At 37.8% G+C, this 19795-nt stretch overlaps 1 long non-coding RNA gene across 1 annotated transcript in view; it reads left to right on the forward strand.

Moving 5' to 3' along the window:
• Positions 1-15021: 15021 nt before the first annotated feature.
• LOC141581991 (uncharacterized) overlaps positions 15022-19795 on the forward strand; it is a 223491-nt gene continuing 218717 nt past the window's right edge. Inside the window, exon 1 of the long non-coding RNA XR_012514835.1 lies at positions 15022-15118. This is a non-coding gene — a long non-coding RNA (uncharacterized LOC141581991). The remainder of the gene's footprint in view (positions 15119-19795) is intronic.

The following is a 19795-nucleotide window of genomic DNA, read 5'->3' on the forward strand; positions in this document are numbered from 1 at the left end:
ACTAGAAAGCAGATTGATCCTTTGAGTTTTTGATTCAAGGATGTGTTAAGAGGGCTGGAGAAGTACTGTCTCTAGAGATGAGATCCTTCTGTGCCTGTAAACAAAGAGGTTTCCAATGCCTGTAAACAAAGAGGTTTCCCAGATTGCTGGGTGAGAAGAGGCCCTCTTACCATCCCTGTGTGAGAAGCATATGCTGTTAACTGCCCTTTTGGGTGTTTTTCCTGCTACTTTGGGTAGTCTTCTCACTTCTGGCACTGATCAGTACTTGTGGGGCACACTCTGCAGCTCTCTGGGTTTCTTCCTGTGAGCTCTCTCCTCTCTGATACTCATTCCTAGAAACTCAGCTGCCTTCATCTCCCTGGAGTCTCATCTCTGTGTCCCCAACACAGAGAGCCTCCAGCTCCATCTGAGTTTTTCTTCACTCATTTTGGGTTCTGTAAACTCTCTCAAGGCGGTAAACTGGGGTAATATTAGGATTTACCTTTATTGCCTGATGTTCAGTGTCTTTTAAATGACTTTCTTAATTATTTTTTTCTGCTTTTTGTTGGCATCAAGGAAGGGAGTAAATCTGATTTCTATTACTCCATTTTGGCTCAATGTAAACATCCTCAACTTTTTGAGAAAGGTTACATGAAAACTAAAATTTAGTACATTTAAAATCTGAAAATGCCTTCTTTTCTCTATTGATATGTTGATGGACTGAATGGGCAGATGATTTTGGTTTAAGTCTTAATTCTTAAGAATTTTTTCTATTTTTCTTTCAAGTTCTCTGTTTTCCATTTATTTTTATTGTTCAGAGACTATCACTACTATAAAAGTAAGCTTCTATCCCTGAATAGCCTATTATCCCCAAAGAGGTATTTGCTTTTTGTTTGTTTGTTTTAGAGCCTCTCTTCCATGTTTGAAACTTCTCTCAGATATCTGACATTCCCTGTATGTCTCTGATTAAGAGTGGAAGAATAAAAGACTGAATGGAGACGGTGATCATGTGGATGGGATTTTTTGATTTTGAGCTTCACTGCAGAATGATCTGGTGGTCGAGGCATTTTGGTGGCACCGATTTTAGAACTTTCTTTTTGGACTAGTCAAGTTCCCTACAGAAGACCTTTTAAATCTATTTAAGGAAGGGTAAGAGTCCACTTTTTTTGGCATTATGGAAGCTAAATAAGGACGAAGTTGGTGTGTTTCTATTCATATAGTCATTTATGGTACCTATGCCCTCAGCTGTGCCTGGAATTCTCAAATCATATATTCTTTGTATTACAGCGAGGCTACTATTCTTAATGGCCACCAAAACACATCAAATCCTCATTCCTGGAACCTGAAAATATCACCTTGTAAGAAATAAGGGTCTTTGCAGATCTGACTAAGTAAGAATCTTGACATAGTAGGACTGTATTGGATTATCTGGGTGAGATCTTTTATACCCTTGCAAAAGAAAGGCAGAGGGAGATTTGACATAGACAGGAGAGGAGACAGTGACTATGCAGGCAGAGTTTGGAGATCCAGTCATTTGAGAAAGCTAGAAGAAACCAGAAAGGGACTTTCTCATGGAGCCTCTGGAGGAAATGAGGTCCTGCCAACACATTGCATTTAATTCAGTGAAACTGATTTTCGATTTCTGAACTTAGAACTGAGAGAGAATACATTGTTGATGTTTTAAGCCCCCATCTGTGGTGACTTCTTTTACAACACCACAGGAAATGAATGTATACTCTTTTTTACCATTTCTAGAAAATAAGCCTCCAGCATTCTACAAGTGTGCTGATAAAGTACTTGGTTAGCAACGTGGAATCAAGTAGGGGATCCTGAGATCTCACTGTTTCTCAAAAAGCTTTTCTCTAGGCCTCTTTATTTTTTATAAGAATCACCTTATGAGATGATATTTCCTATTTCTCCCAAAAACTCTCATTATAAAGGTACTTGTTGCTGCTAGTTCCATAAACTAGATTTTATCTTAAGTTTCCCATAACTCCTGGTGGGAGTAAATAGCCATTAGTCCATCTCTCTCTCTCTCTATGTGTCTGTGTGTGCCATTCAACTCTTAAAATGCAGTGTTATCTTTTTTCTTATTCTTTGTGTCTTTGTGGGTATAAATCTTTTTAAAAAATACTTTACTGTTGTTTAAGTAGATTGTCAGATGATATTACAATTAGATGCATGTGCTCATTCTACTATATTCAAACAGAGCCAATGTTACTCAGTCTTAACTATTAGCATTATTCTAAATATTCTAAGGATAATTAGATTTTCCCCAAATGTAGACTTTATAAAACTTAAATAGCAGCTAGATCTTGGCCTCTTTCTCCAATTGTAAATAAGAAAAAGCCATCATCATTTAATTAGGTTTGCCACTTTTTGGAGAAACTCAATTCTCACATTCTTTTTTGAGTAGAAGTACATTCAAAGAAGATGGATTATTTTGAAGATTTTCTGCTCACTATCAGTTTGAAGGTGACTTGGATTATAGAATTCTATAACTTAAGAATTAAAAAATCATAAGGATATTGAGAGTTAATAGCGTGTAGCTCTTTAAAACATTAGTCTGTTATGCCTGATATTCATTTTGTAGCTCAAACTCCTGTTTAATCAATTTAGCTCCCTTTTGTTCTAGAACAGCCACACTAAATACTATATTGTTGGTTCCTACCCATGACTTTTCTAATGTGAACTTGAAATGCTCCCTCTTTTTGTGAATCAGTATTCTTGGAATTTTTCATTTAAAAATAAGGGTTATTCATTTGTGCTAACCTGAATAAAATGTTCTCTTTATGATTTTGCAATGTTCTTACCATTTCCAGTATAAATTCAATCAAATCTATAAAGTTTTGGCATTCTTTGGAGGGATAGCCACTTAAGAATGGACACCAGAAGTGTATTACAAATCCTCCATTTTAAATATTTTGTTTTTTTTGCTTTGGACCCAACTGCAAACAAACAAAGTAAGCTTGCTCTTAAGAGTGAAAATTTGTACCTTTTAAAACCTACAATTTTAGTTGACTTTTGATTGATCCTGTAGAAAGTGTTCAAACTTTCCTTTGATGCAGTTTCATTTGGAAAGTTCCAGACATGAACCACTGAGCCTAAATGGATTTGCTACTTTATTTTCTGGTAGCCATTTGACTATTTGCGTTGAAATGATGTTGGAATCTTTTTTCCCTGGTGGTTATTTTTACTAAGTTTTACCAGATACCCAAAAGATGAGGCCTTTTAAAATTTCTTGATAATGTATGCTCATTATGCAGGTGATTTTTTTCCCTTTAATTTTCACTCTAATTCAGATAATGTAAGAATTTTGTTAATACATTAATGGAAGAAATAACTCCTACATTCTTTGTGAGTCTGCTTATGAAAAAAGACATAAAATTCCTCCTTTTAATTAAAAAAAGTACAACTGGTCTTTCAAAACAAATCTGAATCAAGCATAATTTTATAATAAAAAGGAAGAAGCTGTGAGGGAGACTTTATGTATGGTTCCTAAAACTATACTAAGATACAATAAGCAAATAGTATCTTTTCCTGAACACTTGTTTAATTAAACTTCCTAAGAGTAGAGAGAGTAAAGAATCAGAACAAAGAAAAAATAAATGTGGGAGTGGAGTTATTTTTTGAAGATCTGCCATGAGTTTCCTGGCATAGCTAGTGGAAGATGTCAAACAATAAACTGAAATAAATGAACACTGAAACCAAATAAGAACCACAATTTACAAAGGAATATGTTTTAAGTTTGGGAGAAATAGTTGTTGCTTTGGCTGATGAGTTGTTGTTCAGTTTTTTTTATGAAACCAGAGCAAATATATTGACACGCACGCACACATACATATACAGCTTTTCAAAGTGACTCTCCCTAATACTGGAAATTCTTGGCTTCTTACCAATTTAAGGAAAGGTTAGCCAAAGACTAAAGCTTTACTAAGACCACCCAAAGTATCAGACTCCACCCCTTCTTTGAACCAGGGCCACTGTCATACAAATGGAGAAAAGGAAAGAGGGAGCAGAGGGCAGCTGAGGGAGAAGAAGGAAAAAAGGAGACAGAAAAGAAAATGCAACTTTTAATCAGAGGAAATATAATTGTCGTTTATTTATTTCTACTTTTTGAGTGGATGAAAAGGTACAAAACAGTTACATTATTCACTTAGCATGGATTTTTGTTTGTTTGCTGCTTTTAGCTTAGAAGCACACGTTGTAATTTTCTGTAAGACTCATGTTGCAAACTGCAATGGGTGTTCTTGGATCCTTTTTAGATTTTAAAGTATGCACAATAGTTTGAGAATATCTATCTGTTCTACATTAATCTAGTTCCAATATTAGCTCTAAACTTATACTGTAATATTTTGCATGGTGAAGAACTACAGAAATTTGTTCTTTGACATCTTAAAGTTTTATGGAAAATTTCCAGCACTTTAATGAATCTTTCTTGTTTGGAGGATTTTGGGTCAAGATGCTGGGTCCTCCTGAGACCGAACTGGACTAAGATACTTTAAAAGATCCCTACAAATGTTTGTGAGAATTAGGCAAGCAATTATATGCCTATCAGCAAAACATTCTTAATTGTCCTCCAGGTCATGTCAATCCCCTTCCTGCAAGTCTTTTTAAACCTTTTTTTTTTTTTTTTTTTTTTTTTTTAAGTAAATGTGAGTACACCGACAGAGATGGTGATCAGTTCCATGTGTTATGTAGGAACTCAAAGTTAACTAGCTATGAAATGGAGAATGACCAGTTTTACTTCAGTGCATCAGAAAATATTCCAGATCAAGGCAGATCAAATTTAAGAAAAAGAGATTAAAGGAAGCAATTAAATGCGAGACAATGTGAAGAAAGTATAATGGCATGTCAGAAAGAAAGTAATGGTGAGGAGAAAGTCAGACCTAAGTGTGAAGGTTTGGAAATGAGAAATGGTTGACTATTTGCTCTGGAAGCCATGTGCTATCCACTGCTGTGTTAAAGGGGAATGGGTGGAAGATGCCAGACTATTGACAATAAGAAATTGATTGAACAGAATGATTGTGTCTTTCATTGGTTCTTTTATGGATCCCTGTATGCCTGCTCCCAGGCTTTTACACTGCAATGTGCACAGAATTGGTTTATTCACTTATTGAGACTACTGCTCACTTCATGTAAATACTCCTCTAGTGGGTTAAACATTTCTGGAAGCAATTATGCTTCTCAGAAGTAACTCTGTGTTTTCCAGTTAAGATGCCATGAAAAATGTTGCCAGTCATAAAAGTCAGATATTATTTTCTATTATTGTGAAGCCTCCTTAAAATTCTCATGGAGAAATCACTTTCAATGACCGAGGGTCTTGGAAACTTCTACATGCATATGTCTGATTAGCTATCTGCTTATCTCCAGAAATACATTCATACAAGTATTTTTAGATGCTAACATTCTGATATAAGTACTCAAAATCTGGCCTATAATACTTTTCATAATTTCATGTTTCAATATCCTGAACTTGGGATGAAAATTGAGAAAAGTTTTATTCTTTTTAAGCAAATAAGGTTTGAATTAGAGCGTTCTACAAACAACTAACATTTCAAGTCTCCATTTCTCAAAATTAAAGAAAAATTCACTACTTTGAAGATCTATCACTTTAAATTTTGCATGTTACAACTACTCAGTTAAGTTCAAAATTTTAATCCTCGATTCATTGACAATGCAAATTATTTGCCAGCATTTGGAAGTCAAACAGGGTGAGAGAGGAGAGCCTTTACATATTCCAGGTTTAATATCTAAGCACCAGATGGAAACAATTCTACAGTGAAAGAAAGAAATCTGTTAGGATATTTTGGAGATCTGTTCAGTTCAGCAGCACGTCACTGGTTATGGAGGCCAATTCTCAGAGAACTTATTTGAATTGCAGATATTGAAGTAGTGTTCTAATTTAACCCAGAAAATGCTGAATTTTAAAGTAACTTAAATTTTAATATTTTTTGGATTTAAAAAGTACCCATTTTTCTTTCTCTAATGACTCATTTATATACTTGAAACAAAGAATTTGGAGGTAGATAAGCATAAAGAAAAAGAATAATTTTTATGTGCAATTGAAAGAGTAATAAAAAGTTTTATTGTACAACCATGACCATTTAAGGAAATTGTAAAATTGTCTGCATTTATTTTAGCTATGAATATCCAAGACAGTTTATGTCATTTAATGAAGAATTAGGAATAATTAGTAATAAAAATAAAAAAATAGCCTATGGATTTTTTGGAGAATGATTTTTAAGGAAATCTAAACAGAAACAAAGGGCAACAAAATCTGCTTGGTAAAACACTGGCTGACTGAGCTTTGACAAAGAAAGACTGAGGAACTAATGGGATACTAAGCAATAACTCTCAGAGGGGGCCTCTTTCATATTCATACCTGTATTTTTCTGGCAAAATAAGTGTCAAAATTTGCAACCATATGACAGCAAAATTATGCATTACATGGTGAGTTATAGATTTTGGATGATATCCAACTCAAATACTTTCATAGGAACTTGACATGATAAACAAAACACATTGCTATTCCAAACCGCAGTTTGTTTAAAATAAAAAACAAAATACTGCTATTATAATAGATGATTAGACTGTCAATCCTCCCCACCCCCATTGCTAGATTTTTATTTTATAAGGAATTGTAAGATGACTTATTACTTTTTAATGTTATTATCCCTATGCAATATGCTGAGGCCTTAAAAGAAATGAGAATGGAACTAGTAGAAAGCAGGCAGTGAATTTCGGCTTCTTCATATATTTTGGGTTAGGAGAATAGGTGGCATCCCTGTGGTGAGCAGAGGGAAGAGAACATGCAGTCTTCAAACCTCTGACTTGGTCCCACTCTTTCTGGCATATATTTGAGCAGAGAGATGTAAGGAAGAAAAGGGGAAATGGAAAGGAGTTTAACAGCAGCAAAGAAGAGCAGAATAGAAATGTAGGAGGGAATGATGACGAGGAGATGCTGTCCTCTGGTGTCATGTATAAGACTGAATTACTTGTTTCTGTGGAAAGGACGTTGCTCAGTGACCCTTGCTGTCTTGTTAAGTCATGTTTTTTTGAGATAGTCAACCTATCTCCATAGTATTAATCAAGAAGATACTATGAGACTAACTAGAAAATACATTTCATGATGCCAAGATTGTCTCTGAACAACTCAGGAGGCCAAGAGGAGTAATTTAAACTTCCTTAAATGGACTTTACCTACAGATTGCACACTTCATATTGATAAAGAAGACAGAACAACTCTCTCAAATAATTTGTGGTTGCTCTGAAGTGGTAGAACTAAAACTTCCAAAGAATGACTGGTTCATGAATCAAGAAACCTGCATTCAAATACCTTAATCTCCAACTCACAGCATCGGCTAATCATACCTGTTTTTTTTTTCTTAGCACTGCAGTTTTCTAGTTCATAAAACAAGGAGTTTGGTTTTGATGATCTCTAAGGTCTCTTCAAGCTCTGAAAACTAATGATTTTGCATTTGTTTTATTCTAAGAACTCAAACACTTGCTCTTATTCAGTGTCCTGAGAACATGGCATAAATACCTGGCAAAGACCTATACACATTTGACCGTTTGAATGTTCTCCCCACTTCCCACTGTCTTTCATATCCCTCCCTGTTCCATAGAATTGTAGAACTCTTTGTCTTACAAATTCAATATTCAGAAAACATAAACTGGATGTTTATATTATTTGACCTGTTTATTGACTTGATTACTGAACATAGAGGAAAGCAACACAAAGCATGGCTGGCGGTTAAAGACAGGTTTTCTTAGTTAAAACCTGAGAGGTGCCACTGGCCGATTTTGGTCAGGAGTGCTTTTTCTTACAGACTAAGAGTAAAAATTGGTTTTAGGATGAGGGGGCTTATTACAACTTGGAATGTTTATAGGTGTGGAGAAATTTATGGCAGGGTTGGAATCTCTCCAGGAGGAGGGGATGTTGTCTTGGGGCAGACATCCATCAGCCCTGGAGGGGGTTATCATGGGGCTAGCAGCTTCCTGGCTGGAGGGGGGTTTATTTTGGGGCTAGCATGTCTCTGGTTGGGGAGGAGTTTGGAATGTTTCTGATTGGAGATGTTTCTTGTGGTTTATGGTCATACTGACCTTGGCCATTAGGCTGATGCTCTTTGGATAGGTGGTTATTTTAATTAAGGGGAATTTTAGAATGATGGACTTGTCCAAGGTGGTGACGCTCCTGCTCTGTCAGTCAGTTCTTCTGGATTCACAAGCAATGCTTTTATGAAGCAGTTTCTAGAAGTGTTTGATGGAGTAGGGGACTTGGTTCCCTAAAACTGGTGCTATTCAGAAGGTTGAAAAGTGGGGTCCTGGAGATTAAGATAGGGACAGAGGAGCAGGATCCATAATGGCCAATCTTACATACTGCCAGAAATTCTATTTTAAAAATTAAATGGTTTCTGAGAACCACTTTCCTGTCTGCACTGTAGGTGTAATCCTCACACTGTAAGTTCAGAGAATTAGCTTTTTATTTTACATCAAAGACACTGATGACAATTCTTCCCAGTGGAGTAGGAAGAGCAAATTAGCAGGGACAGTTATGCTCACTGGGCTGTGCCTTAGCCTTCCACTGTAACTGACTCTGGGTCCCTCAGATCTAGTTCTCCTTTTGAAGGCTTCAACCTGAAGCTTTGAATTGAATTTGGGACAAAAAGGTGCCTCAAGTGTGTGTACAGACCCATTAAATTAGTCCCAGGTGACCCTCGCCAAATTGTAGCAAACAACCAGCAGGGCAGCTCCTCTGTTGCTGTCATAAGCAGAATGCTAAGGTGAAGCTGTAGACTCCTCACATGGTGGGAACAAAACAAAGCAAAACAAAACCAAAACACCTTAAATGCAGACAGGTGAAGGTGCCCTATGCAAATGGATACCTTTAACAGGGGTAACAAAACTCTCAATTATTATCATCCTCCCAGTTTCTAAGAATAGACAGATACTACATTCTTCTGAATTATACTCCTGAGGACTGAGCCAAATGCTCATTCTACCCAGTCATATTATCTCTGTGTTTTTCAACAACATCCTTAACATTGTGAATAAAGAAGAGTTAGGAGCCGTGACAGGTGCAGAAGGAAAAAAAAATACCGTAAGATAGATTGGAGGTCTTGGCCAATACCCTAACGGGCAGTCAGGGATTGGGGGCTGGCCCAGGAAGCTTCAGGTAATACAGAGGTGTAGCCTTGGCTAGATACCTTCAGTTGTCCCAGGACCTTATTCTGATCCCACGTGATGGCTAGTCTTCTGTGAAGGGAGACTGGATTGGAATAAAGCCAACATTCTTAATATCTGGGGGGCAATGGGGACAGGAAGAGGTGTTGTCAAAATCTTCCCAAGCAAATCTGTCCTCTGCAGCCATGCCATTCGCTCTTAACTGGCTGCTAGAGGCCCAGTGCTTTCTCTATTTTCAGAAAACATCTGAGGGCAAGAAGCCTTGAAAATGAAAGTGAAAAAGGTCCACTTTTACTGACCCTTTTGCAGATCTCAGACGAGCCCCCAGAAATGACACAAAATTCTTCTGGTGCTGCTTGGCTGGCAGGAAACCTCGGTGGCCAGTGGTACCTTTGCTCAGGCTTTGCTTGGCTCTGGGTTTGCCGTCTGGGCCCCAAAGGACTGTTACAGCTCTCTCCCCCCACTGCCTGCACTACAGTGAACAGGGGTTAGGGGACTGGTGGGGACGGCTAATTCAGCTCATTTGTGTTACAGCTTTCGGCACTTCTGCCCCACTCCAGCGCACAGCTCCTGGGCTGGCCTTGCCTCACTGCCTCTGCTTCCTGTTACATGCAGCAGCTGCCTGTCACCAGCAGAGGGTGGGAGGGCTACAGGTATTAAAGTTCCTTTTGCACCTGCCCTTTGGTGGGTACTGGGCTCTTGTCCCACATCCAGAAAGAATGAGGTTACATGGACAACTGGAGAATGAACAAGGCAGAGAACAGAACAGCTCCTGACACAAGTGGGGACCTAAAGTAGGTAGCTCCTACCTGAATGTGTGTAGTCCCGATGCGTGGCTGAGTCCAGGGTTTTTATGGGATTAGAATGGGGGACTGTGTGCTGATCTGTCTATAAATGGACCTGGAAAAAAACCATTAAATTGGCTAAAAGCCAGCCATTGAGGAAGTTCTCACTCCTGTTGTGGACTCTGGCAGCTCAGTTTTCAGGCTTTAAGCTGTGTTTTGTTTGAAGATCCAGTTTTACTGGGGCCACACCCCTGTCTGCCTAGAAATTTGTCTGCCGTCTGCTGCCATCACAAGTACTCACTTTGTTCTGTATTACTAAGATATAAACCTGCACAGTCTTTCTGCACTAGATCATAGAACTGAGGAATTTTTGGAATGGAATATATCATTCTGCTGATCTTTTTCAACTTCTTACTTAGAGATATCTACAACATGGTAAAATGATTGTCAACCTAAAAATAGGAATAGTGTATTTTCTAGCTTCTTTGCCTTCTAGCCATTGATCTGGGTATTTGTTTCTTTGGGGTATACAGAGGTATTTCATTTATTAATTAAAATATTGTTTTATATTTTATTGAGATATAATTCACATATAAAATTCACTTTTTTGCAGTGTATATTCACAGGATTGTGCAAGCATCATCAGTATCTAATTTTAGAATATTTTATCATCCCTTCACTAATAAGCAGAGAAATCCAAATTATAGCCACAATAAGATATCATCTTATTCTAGTCAGAATGGTTACTATTAAAAAGTAAAAAAAAAATAGGTGTTGGTGAGAATGTGGAAACAAGAGAACTCTTATATGCTGTTGGTGGGAATGTTAATTAGTTCAACCTCTATAGAAAACACAGTATGAAGATTTCTCAAAGAACTAAATACAAAACTACCATTGGATCCAGCATTTACACTACTGGGTATATACTCAAAAGAAAATAAGTCATGATATCAAAAAGATACTTGCACTTGTATATTTATTGTGGCACTATTCACAATAGCAAAGATATGGAATCAACCCATGTGTCTATCAACAGATGATTGGATTAAAAATGTGGTATATATACACAATGAAATACTATTCATCCATTTAAAAAGTGTCTTTTACAGCAATATGGATACAACTGAAGGTCATTTCCTTAAGTGAAACAAGTCAGATATAGAAAGAAATATTGCATGTTCTTACTTAAAAGTGGCAATGTGTACACATGGACAAAGAGCATGGGATGATAGGCAATTGTGCCTTGGAAGGGTGAAAGGGTAAGAAAGGTGTGGATGATTAGCTGGGCATGGTGGCACGTGCCTGTAATCCCAGCTACTCAGGAGGCTGAGGCAGGAGAATTGCCTGAACCCAGGAGGCGGAGGTTGCGGTGAGCCGAGATCGCGCCATTGCACTCCAGCCTGGGTAACAAGAGCGAAACTCTGTCTCAAAAAAAAAAAAAAAAAAAAAAAAAAAAAAAAAAAAAAAAGAAAGGTGTGGATGATGAGAAATTAAAGGCTTTTGGGGTGACGGATACCCTGAAAGCCTTGACTTCACTACAACATAATCTATGCATGCAATAAAATTGGACTTGTATGTATCTCATACATTTACTTTTTTTAAAAAAAGAATATTTTTATCATTCCAATGGAAAGCTCATGCTCTTTAGCAATTCTCTCCATTCTCCCATACCTCTCAAGTCCTGGCAACCACTGATTGACTTTCTATTTTTAAAGATTTACCTATTCTACATTGTATATTAAAGGATTCACACAATATGTGGCCTTTTTGTTTCTGGCCTCTTTTGCTTAGCATAAAGCAAACATGTATTACATTTCATTTCTTTTCATTGCTGAATAATATTTCATTGTATGGATGTGACACATTTTATTTATACATTCATCACTTGATGGACAATTGGATTGTTTCCATTTGTGGTCTATTATGAATAATGCTGCTGTGACATTTCTCTGCAAGATTTTGTGTGGACATATGCTTTCAATTCTCTTGGTTATATGCTTAGAAGTGAAATCGCTTGATCAAATGATAACTTTGTGTTTAACTTTTTTTAAGGAGCTGACACATTGCTTTCAAAAGTGGCTGCATGATTTAAAATTTCCACTGGCATTGTACAAAGGTTCCAATTATCCTCACTAATGCTTGTCATTGTCTGTCCTTTTGATTATAGCCATCATAGTATGTGCAAATTTGTATCTCATTGTTGTTTTAATTTGCATTTTCCTAATGACTAATGATGTTAAATATCTTTTGATGTGCTTATTGACCACTTGTATATTGCAGAAATGGCTATTGAAATTCTTTGTCTATTTTTAAATTGGGTTATTTGTCTTTTTGTTGTTGAATTACAAGAATTCTTTAAATATTCTGGATACAAATCTCCTATCAGATATACAATTTGCAAATAATGCTCCTATTCTGTGGGTGTTTTCACTTTCTTGATGTTGTCCTTTGAAATGCAAAAATACTTTGATGAAGTGTAATTTTATCTATTTTTTATTGCTTTTGGTTTCATAACTAGAAAATCATTGCCTAATTCAAGGCCACAGAGATTTACTACTATGTTAACTTAAAAGAGTTTTAAAGTTTTTACTCTCATATTTAATACTCTGTTCCTTTTTAAAAAATTAATGCTTATATATAGTATGAGATACGGACCCAATTTCATGCTTGTGCATTATATCCAGTTGTCTCAGTGTCATTTGTTAAAGATGAATTTTTGCTCATTGAACTTCTTTGGTACCCTTGTGAAAATCAATTCACCATAAATGGAAGGGTGCAGTTTTGGATTCAAAATTCCATTCCATTGACCTATATGTCTGTTCTTACAGAAGTGCCATACTGTATTGATTATGGACACTTTGTATTAAGTTTGGAAATTGGAAATGGGAATCGTCCAACTTTATCCTTCCTTTTAGAGATTGTTTTAGCTATTTTGGATCCCTTGCATCCATGTGAATTTTAAGATTATTTTGCCAATTTCTAGAAAAAAGCAGCTGACCCTTTCATAGGAATTGCATCAAATCTATAGATCAATTTGGGGAGTATTGCTATTGTAACAATACTAAGTCTTCCAATCCATACATTAATGCCCTTCCATTTATTTCTTTTTTGGTTTATTTCAATGATTATTTTTATTTCAAATAGGGTTTTGGGAACAGGTGGTGTCTGGTTGCATGAACAAGTTCTTTAGTGGTGATTTCTGAGATTTTGGTACACCAGTCATCTGAGCAGTGTACATTGTACCCAATGTATAGTCTTTTATTCCTCCCCTACCTTCCCCATGAGTCCCCAACATCCATTATATCATTTGTATGCCTTTGTATCCTCATCGTTTAACTCCCACTTACAAGTGAAAATATATGACATTTGGTTTTTCATTTATGTGTTAGTTCACTTAGAATAAAGGTCTCCAGCTACATCAGGTTTCTGGAAATGCCATTATTTTATGACTTTTTATGCATAAGTAGTATTCCATGTTATGTGTATATATGTATATATATGTGTATATATGTATATATATATACATATATATATACACACATACATATATATATATATATATATATATATATATCACATTTTCTTTACCATTTGTTGATCAGTGGGCATTTGAGCTGGTTCCATATTTTTGCAGTTGTGAATATACTGCCACAAACAGGTGTGTGCAAGTGTCTTGTTCATATAATGCCTTCTTTTCTTCTGAGTAGACACCCAATAGTAAAATTGCTGTACCAAATGGTAGATCTATTTTTAGATTTTTAGGAAGTCTCCACACTGTATTCCATAGTGGTTGTGCTAGTTTACATTCCCAACAGCAGTGTAGAAGTGCTTCCTTTTTTACCACATTGACACCAAAATTTATTATTTTTTGAATTTTTAATTATGGCCATTCTTGCAGGAGTAAGGTAGTATGATATGGCATTGTGGTTTTGATTTGTGTTTTCCTGATAGTTAGTGATGTTGAACATTTTTTAAATATGTTTTTTGGCCATTTGTATATATATATATATATATATATATATACATACACAATATGTATATATATATATATATATACAATGGACATGGATAGACAATTCTCAAAATGTGTATATATATATACATGTCTATCCATGTCCATTGCCCACTTTTTGATGAGATTTTATTGTTTTCTTGATGATTTGCGTTTTTTGTAAATTCTGGATATTAGTTCTTAGTCAGATGCATAGTTTGCAAATATTTTTTTCCACTCTGTGTCTTGTCTGTTTACTCTGCTGATTATTTCTTTTGCTGTGCAGAAGTTTTTTAGTTTAATTAAGCTCCATCTATTCATCTTTGTTTTTGTTGCATTTCCTTTTGTTTTCTAAGGCATGAAGTCTTTGTCTAAGCCAATGTCTAGAAGGGTTCTTCTGATGTTATCTTCTAGAATCTTCATGGTTTTAGGTCTCAAATTAAAATGTTTGATCCATCTTGAGTTGATTTTGTATAAGGTGAGAGGTGAGGGTCCAGTTTCACTTTTTTACATGTGGCTTGCCAGTTATCCTAGCACCATTTGTTGAATAGGATATCCTTTCTCCACTTTATGTTTTTGTTTGCATCGTCAAAGATTGGTTGGCTGTATGTATTTGGCTTTATTTCTGGGTTCTCTATTCTGTTCCATCAGTTGATGTGCCTATTTTTACACCAGTACCTTGCTGTTTTGGTGACTATGGCATTATAGTATAGTTTAAATTTATGTAATGTGAAGCCTCCAGATTTGTTCCTTTTGTTTAGTCTTGCTTTTGGTATTTGAGCTCTTTTTTAGTTCCATGTAAATTTTAGGATTGCTTTTTCTAGTTGTGTGAAGAATAATGATGACACTATTACAAGAATTATATTGAATTTCTAGACTGCTTTTGACAGTATTTGCATTTTCACAATATTGATTCTACCCATCCATGAGCATTGGGTATATTTCCATTTGTTTGTGTCATCTATGAATTTTTTTCAGCAGTGTTTCATAGTTTTCCTTGTAGCACTTTCACCTTCTTTGTTACATGTATTCCTATTTTTTTTTTTTTTGCAGCTACTGTGTATAGTTATTAATTTTGAAGCAGGATATTTCTCTGACCCCTTCATGGGCCTCATGACAGGAGTACCTCACTTACTCATCCCACAGTTCTCTACCCCTCACAAGAGAAAGCATGCAGGTAAGTGGGTGCAGAAGCTGGGGTAAGTGCTTTTGGGCAATGGCAGGAGCAAAACTTTGTGCAGGCCTCATGGCAGCATCTCGGGGTGCTCACAACCCCTGACACCCCAGAATGAGTGTTACAGTGCACTTTCACCCTTGCCATCTGTGGACAGCTTAAGTGTTAACAGCTCAATAGAAGGTCAGTGTGACAACCTTTTACACCCACATTTGTGGCTCTGAGCTCTTGTCTGGCATCCAGGAAACATGAGGTTGCATGAATGAACTGAAGATGATAAATGCAGGGGGGTTTATTGCTTATGAAATTGGCTGTTAGTGGGATGGGGAGTTGAAAAGGGGACAGGGTGGGAAGGCAATCCTCCCTTGAAGTCTGGCCATCTCTGGCCAGATTCTTCTCTGAAACTACACCATCATCAGTTGTCTTTTTGAAGTTAAGCTGTTCCTCTCTGACATCTAGCCATAGTCTCCGAGGAACAGCTGCTTCTCTTCTTTTGTTGGCTGAGCCTGGGATTTTTATCTATACAGGATGAGGCTTGGGAAGGACATGAGTAGTTTTGGAAAAGGCAACATTGGAGTGGGAAATCAATGATGTAAGTTCCCACTTTGGGTCATGGTATCAGGCTTTTTGGCTTGAGGGTTGGGCCCTAATTAGGGAACTGCTCTCTTTTGCCTAAAATTTCCCTTTATCCTGTTCCTATCATTTTCCTCCTCTGAGGAGGAACATCTAACTGCATTAGAATATGGATGATTACTGGTATTAGCTGCTTCCTACTGATAGGAGGTGTTGTTTTGGGGAGAACAGCAGTCAGATTCCTCCCAGAAGTCCCCAGCAAAAGGGAGCCATTGTCTGATGCTCTGGTTGTTTGACAGCTTGGAGTTTGAAACCCTCTAGGCAAGAAGAAACAAGTTTTACAAGGTTAAGTAAGCATGGATCAAATATTTGTATTATACAAACAGGAGTTAAAAGGAAAGAATCTTGTGCTAAAGATTACAGAAATAAGAAGTAAAATATACTAATCATTTTGAAAGCAACATTTTTACCTTGTGGTAAGAATAAAATGAAGGTAACAACAGCAATCATAGGCAAGACTATAAAGGGAATATACCGAAAAGGCTAATTATTAACACTTATTTTTTTTTGATTTTTAGCTTGAGATCTCTGATCTCTTCAGATTAATAATTTGGGTGGTCTTCTGGGTTGACGGCAGTAACTTCTTCAGCTTTCCAGGCCTTTACTTGGGTATAATAAATCCAAGGACATATTCCAGTGACCTTCACTGCTGTAGGAGCATAAACAAATACAGTGTAAATTTCCTTCCAATCTGGGTTTATAGAGAGAGGAAGGGAAGGAAGTATCTTCATCAGTACTAGGTGTCCTGGGTCAAATAGAGGTGGCCCCAGTTCATGGGATTGGGCCTCCGACAGTTGCTCCAGTTCCTGTTGGATATGGGCCCAAGAAGGTATATATTTAATCAAATCAGAGATTTCTTTGTCTAGTAGAAAATGATTGGTGAGAAAAGGCTGTCCATAATTTCAAAAGGACTCAAACCTATTTTTGAATGGATGTTTTTAATATGTAGTAGGGCTATGATGAGAAGGGTAGTCTAGGGAAGATGAGTCTGAGGAAAATAGTTTTCTGATGAGGAAAATAGTTTTCTGAGGTGCCTTTTTATAGTATCATTTGTCTTTTCTATTTTTCCTGAGCATTGTTGTCTCCAAGCACAATAGAGATGGCAGTGTATTCCTAGTGCCTTTGCAATTCCCTGGGTGACAGCTGCCTTGAATGAGGGGCCATTATTTCTCCGAAGGTACTTAGGGAGGCCAAGGCAAGGAATTGTCTCATTAATCAGTACTTTTATCACCTCAGAGGCTTTCTTTGTCCCCATGGAAATGGCTCTACCCAGTTAGTGAAGGTGTCTATTCATTCTAGATGAATGCTGGATGCTCCTTGCCTTTGGCATATGGGTTAAACCTATTTGCCAGTTTTCCCTCAGGTAGCCTCCTGTCTTTTGGGTTTCTGGGCCTCAAAGATGTAGATTGAGGGGATGATTTTTAAGGCAAGTCTTGCAAGCATTAGCAACTCGTTTATCCATTTGTGTCAGGTTTTTACCTGAGAACAATCTCTGGGCCATTTGAAAGGCTTTATCCTTACTTAGGTGAAAGGCCTGGTGAAGACTTTTAAGAGCTTTCCATTGGTTGGCAGCCAGTAGGTGAAGCCTGGCATCCTCCAATTGTAGACATCCTGAGGACTGAAAGATATATCTGCAAGTGGTGCCCCATTCTATTTCTGCAGAAGGATATTGAAGTTTTATTTCTCCGACCGGGCCCTCCCAATCAGTGGGGCTTCAAGTGGATCAGAAATCTGGAACCCTGTCTCTACTGATTTAGCTACCTGGTCTTCCAATCTATTTCTCTCAGTTACTTTATCCATTCCTTTTGTGAACCTTTACATTATGTTACTGCCACTTCCCATAGGATGAAAACCGAGGATGACAGTCTATAAATTTCCTGATGATATTTAATGGGAGACCCATTAGCTGTGAGAAAGTTCATCTCTTTCCAGATAGCAGCATGGGCATGGAGGTCTAGGGACGCATACTTAGAATCAGTGTAAATGTTAACTGCTTTCCCTTTGCTTAATTTGAATGCCCTCATGAAGGCAATTATCTCAGCTAGTTGAGCACTTGTGCCTGAGGACAGAGATGAGCTCTCAAATGTATCATTCAGAATAATTATAACATACCCTGCTTTATGGATCCCTTGTTTTACAAAACAACTTTTTTTCCATAAAGAAAATTTTTTTCTGGGTTCTCGAAGGGGTTTCCTAGAATTCCCCTCTGGCTACATGCTACTATTTGTTCACAGTCATGTTCAAGCTCCCAGCTTCCCCTGGAAGGAAGGTGGCTGGATTTAGGGAGGGACAGGTTCTTAATTGGACTGCAGATCCTTCTAATAGTAGAGCTTGATCCTTGAGGAGGCAGGATTAGCCAGAGACTCCCCTTAGAAGACCAAAGTCCTGCCACATTATGCAGAGTATAGATGGTTGTTATTCCCTATGGTTAGCTTAGTAGCCTTTGGTACCAGAAAGGCTACTGCTGCAACTGCCTGAAGGCAGGCCAGCCATCCTTTGGCTACAAAATCAAGCTCCTTACTTAAGTAGCCTACAGGCTTCTGGGCTGGACCACAGATGTGAGTTAGAACTCCCAGGGCCATTCCCTTTCTGTCTGACATGTAAAGATTAAGCATCTTCCCTGTTGGGGAGACTAAGGAATGGTGCTTTAAGCAAGGCTTGCTTTAGTTGGTAAAAGGCCTTTCTAGCCTGTGGTTCCCAAATTAGTGAGTTTTAGCTACTCACCTTTATTAGGTGATATAAGGGATAAGCTATGCACTGTACCCAGGTATCCATAGCCTGCAGAATCCTGGAATGCTTAAGAATCTCCTTACTTGCTTGTTGTGGGGAAAGGAGAGGAGGAACTGGGATTAACCCTTTTTCTGCTCAGTGCCCTGGTACACTCTGACAAGACCTAGGTATTTAAGTCTGACAGAGTGTTTTAGATTTGGAAACCTTATATTCTCTGTTAGCCAGAAAATTTTAAGAAGAGTCTTAACTGCCCTCCTGAGATATTTCCTCAACTGAAGTGCAAAGGGGAATGCCATCTATGTACTGTAAAACTTAACCTGAGGATAAAGGAACTCTGACAGTTCTTTTGACAATACCTTTCCACACAAGTGTTGGCTGTCTCAGGGTCCCTGAGGTAACACCATCCAGTTTAAATGAGTGGTGTGATTGGAGGGATTCTCAGATGCAAACAAATGTTGGGAGTTGGGGTGCATTCGTATGCAGAAAGTGGCATCCTTTAGATCCAGTACTGTGAACCGTTTAGTTCCCTCAGGTATTTGAGCTGTAGGGTATGTGGATTGGGAACCACCAGGTAAATTGGAACCACAGCTTTATTAATGAGGTGGAGGTCCTGAACTAGTCTCCATTCCCCATTGGGTTTTTGTGCCCCCAATATTGGGATATTAAAGGGCTTTTCCAGGGTTTGAGGCAGCCTTGCAACCTTAAGTTATCAATGATGACTTCTAGTCCTTTTCTCACTTTTGGTTTCAGGAAATACTGTTTCTGGTTAGGAAAGGAGGTGAGATCCTTAAGGTGGATGCAGATCTGTATGGTAGTTGTCACTAGGCCAATTTTGCCTTCAATTGCGCAAACTTCTGGGTTAATATCAGTCGCCACTAGGGAGAGACAAAGAATTTGTTCTGGGGCCATCAGGATGGTGGTCCCCACATGGGTCAGAATATTCCTCCCCAACAGAGGAGTTGGGCTTTCAGGCGTAATTAGAAAGGCATGAGTGAATAAAAGGTCTCCCCAACTACAATTAAGGGATTGGGAAAAATATTTAATTAAAGGACTTCCTGAAACACCCCTCACTGGTCATGGTAAGAGAGTAGAGGGGTCCTGGATTGGAGAGAAGAACCGAGAAACCAGCTATGGTTACCAGAAGGACATCCGCTTTCGTCCCTTCAGTTTCCAAAATTACCTGGGGCTCCTGGATGGTAATGGTGGTCTAGACCACCAGAGCTGGGGAGAGGAGCCCTGGGAGCCATCAGTCCTGCTGGACCACTTGGGAGATTGGCTCTGGTCCCAGTGAGCAGCATCCCTGGTGAGAGTCCACCT

This window comes from Saimiri boliviensis, chromosome 18 (genome assembly GCF_048565385.1).
Source record: "Saimiri boliviensis isolate mSaiBol1 chromosome 18, mSaiBol1.pri, whole genome shotgun sequence".
NCBI classification, from domain to species: Eukaryota; Metazoa; Chordata; class Mammalia; order Primates; family Cebidae; genus Saimiri; species Saimiri boliviensis.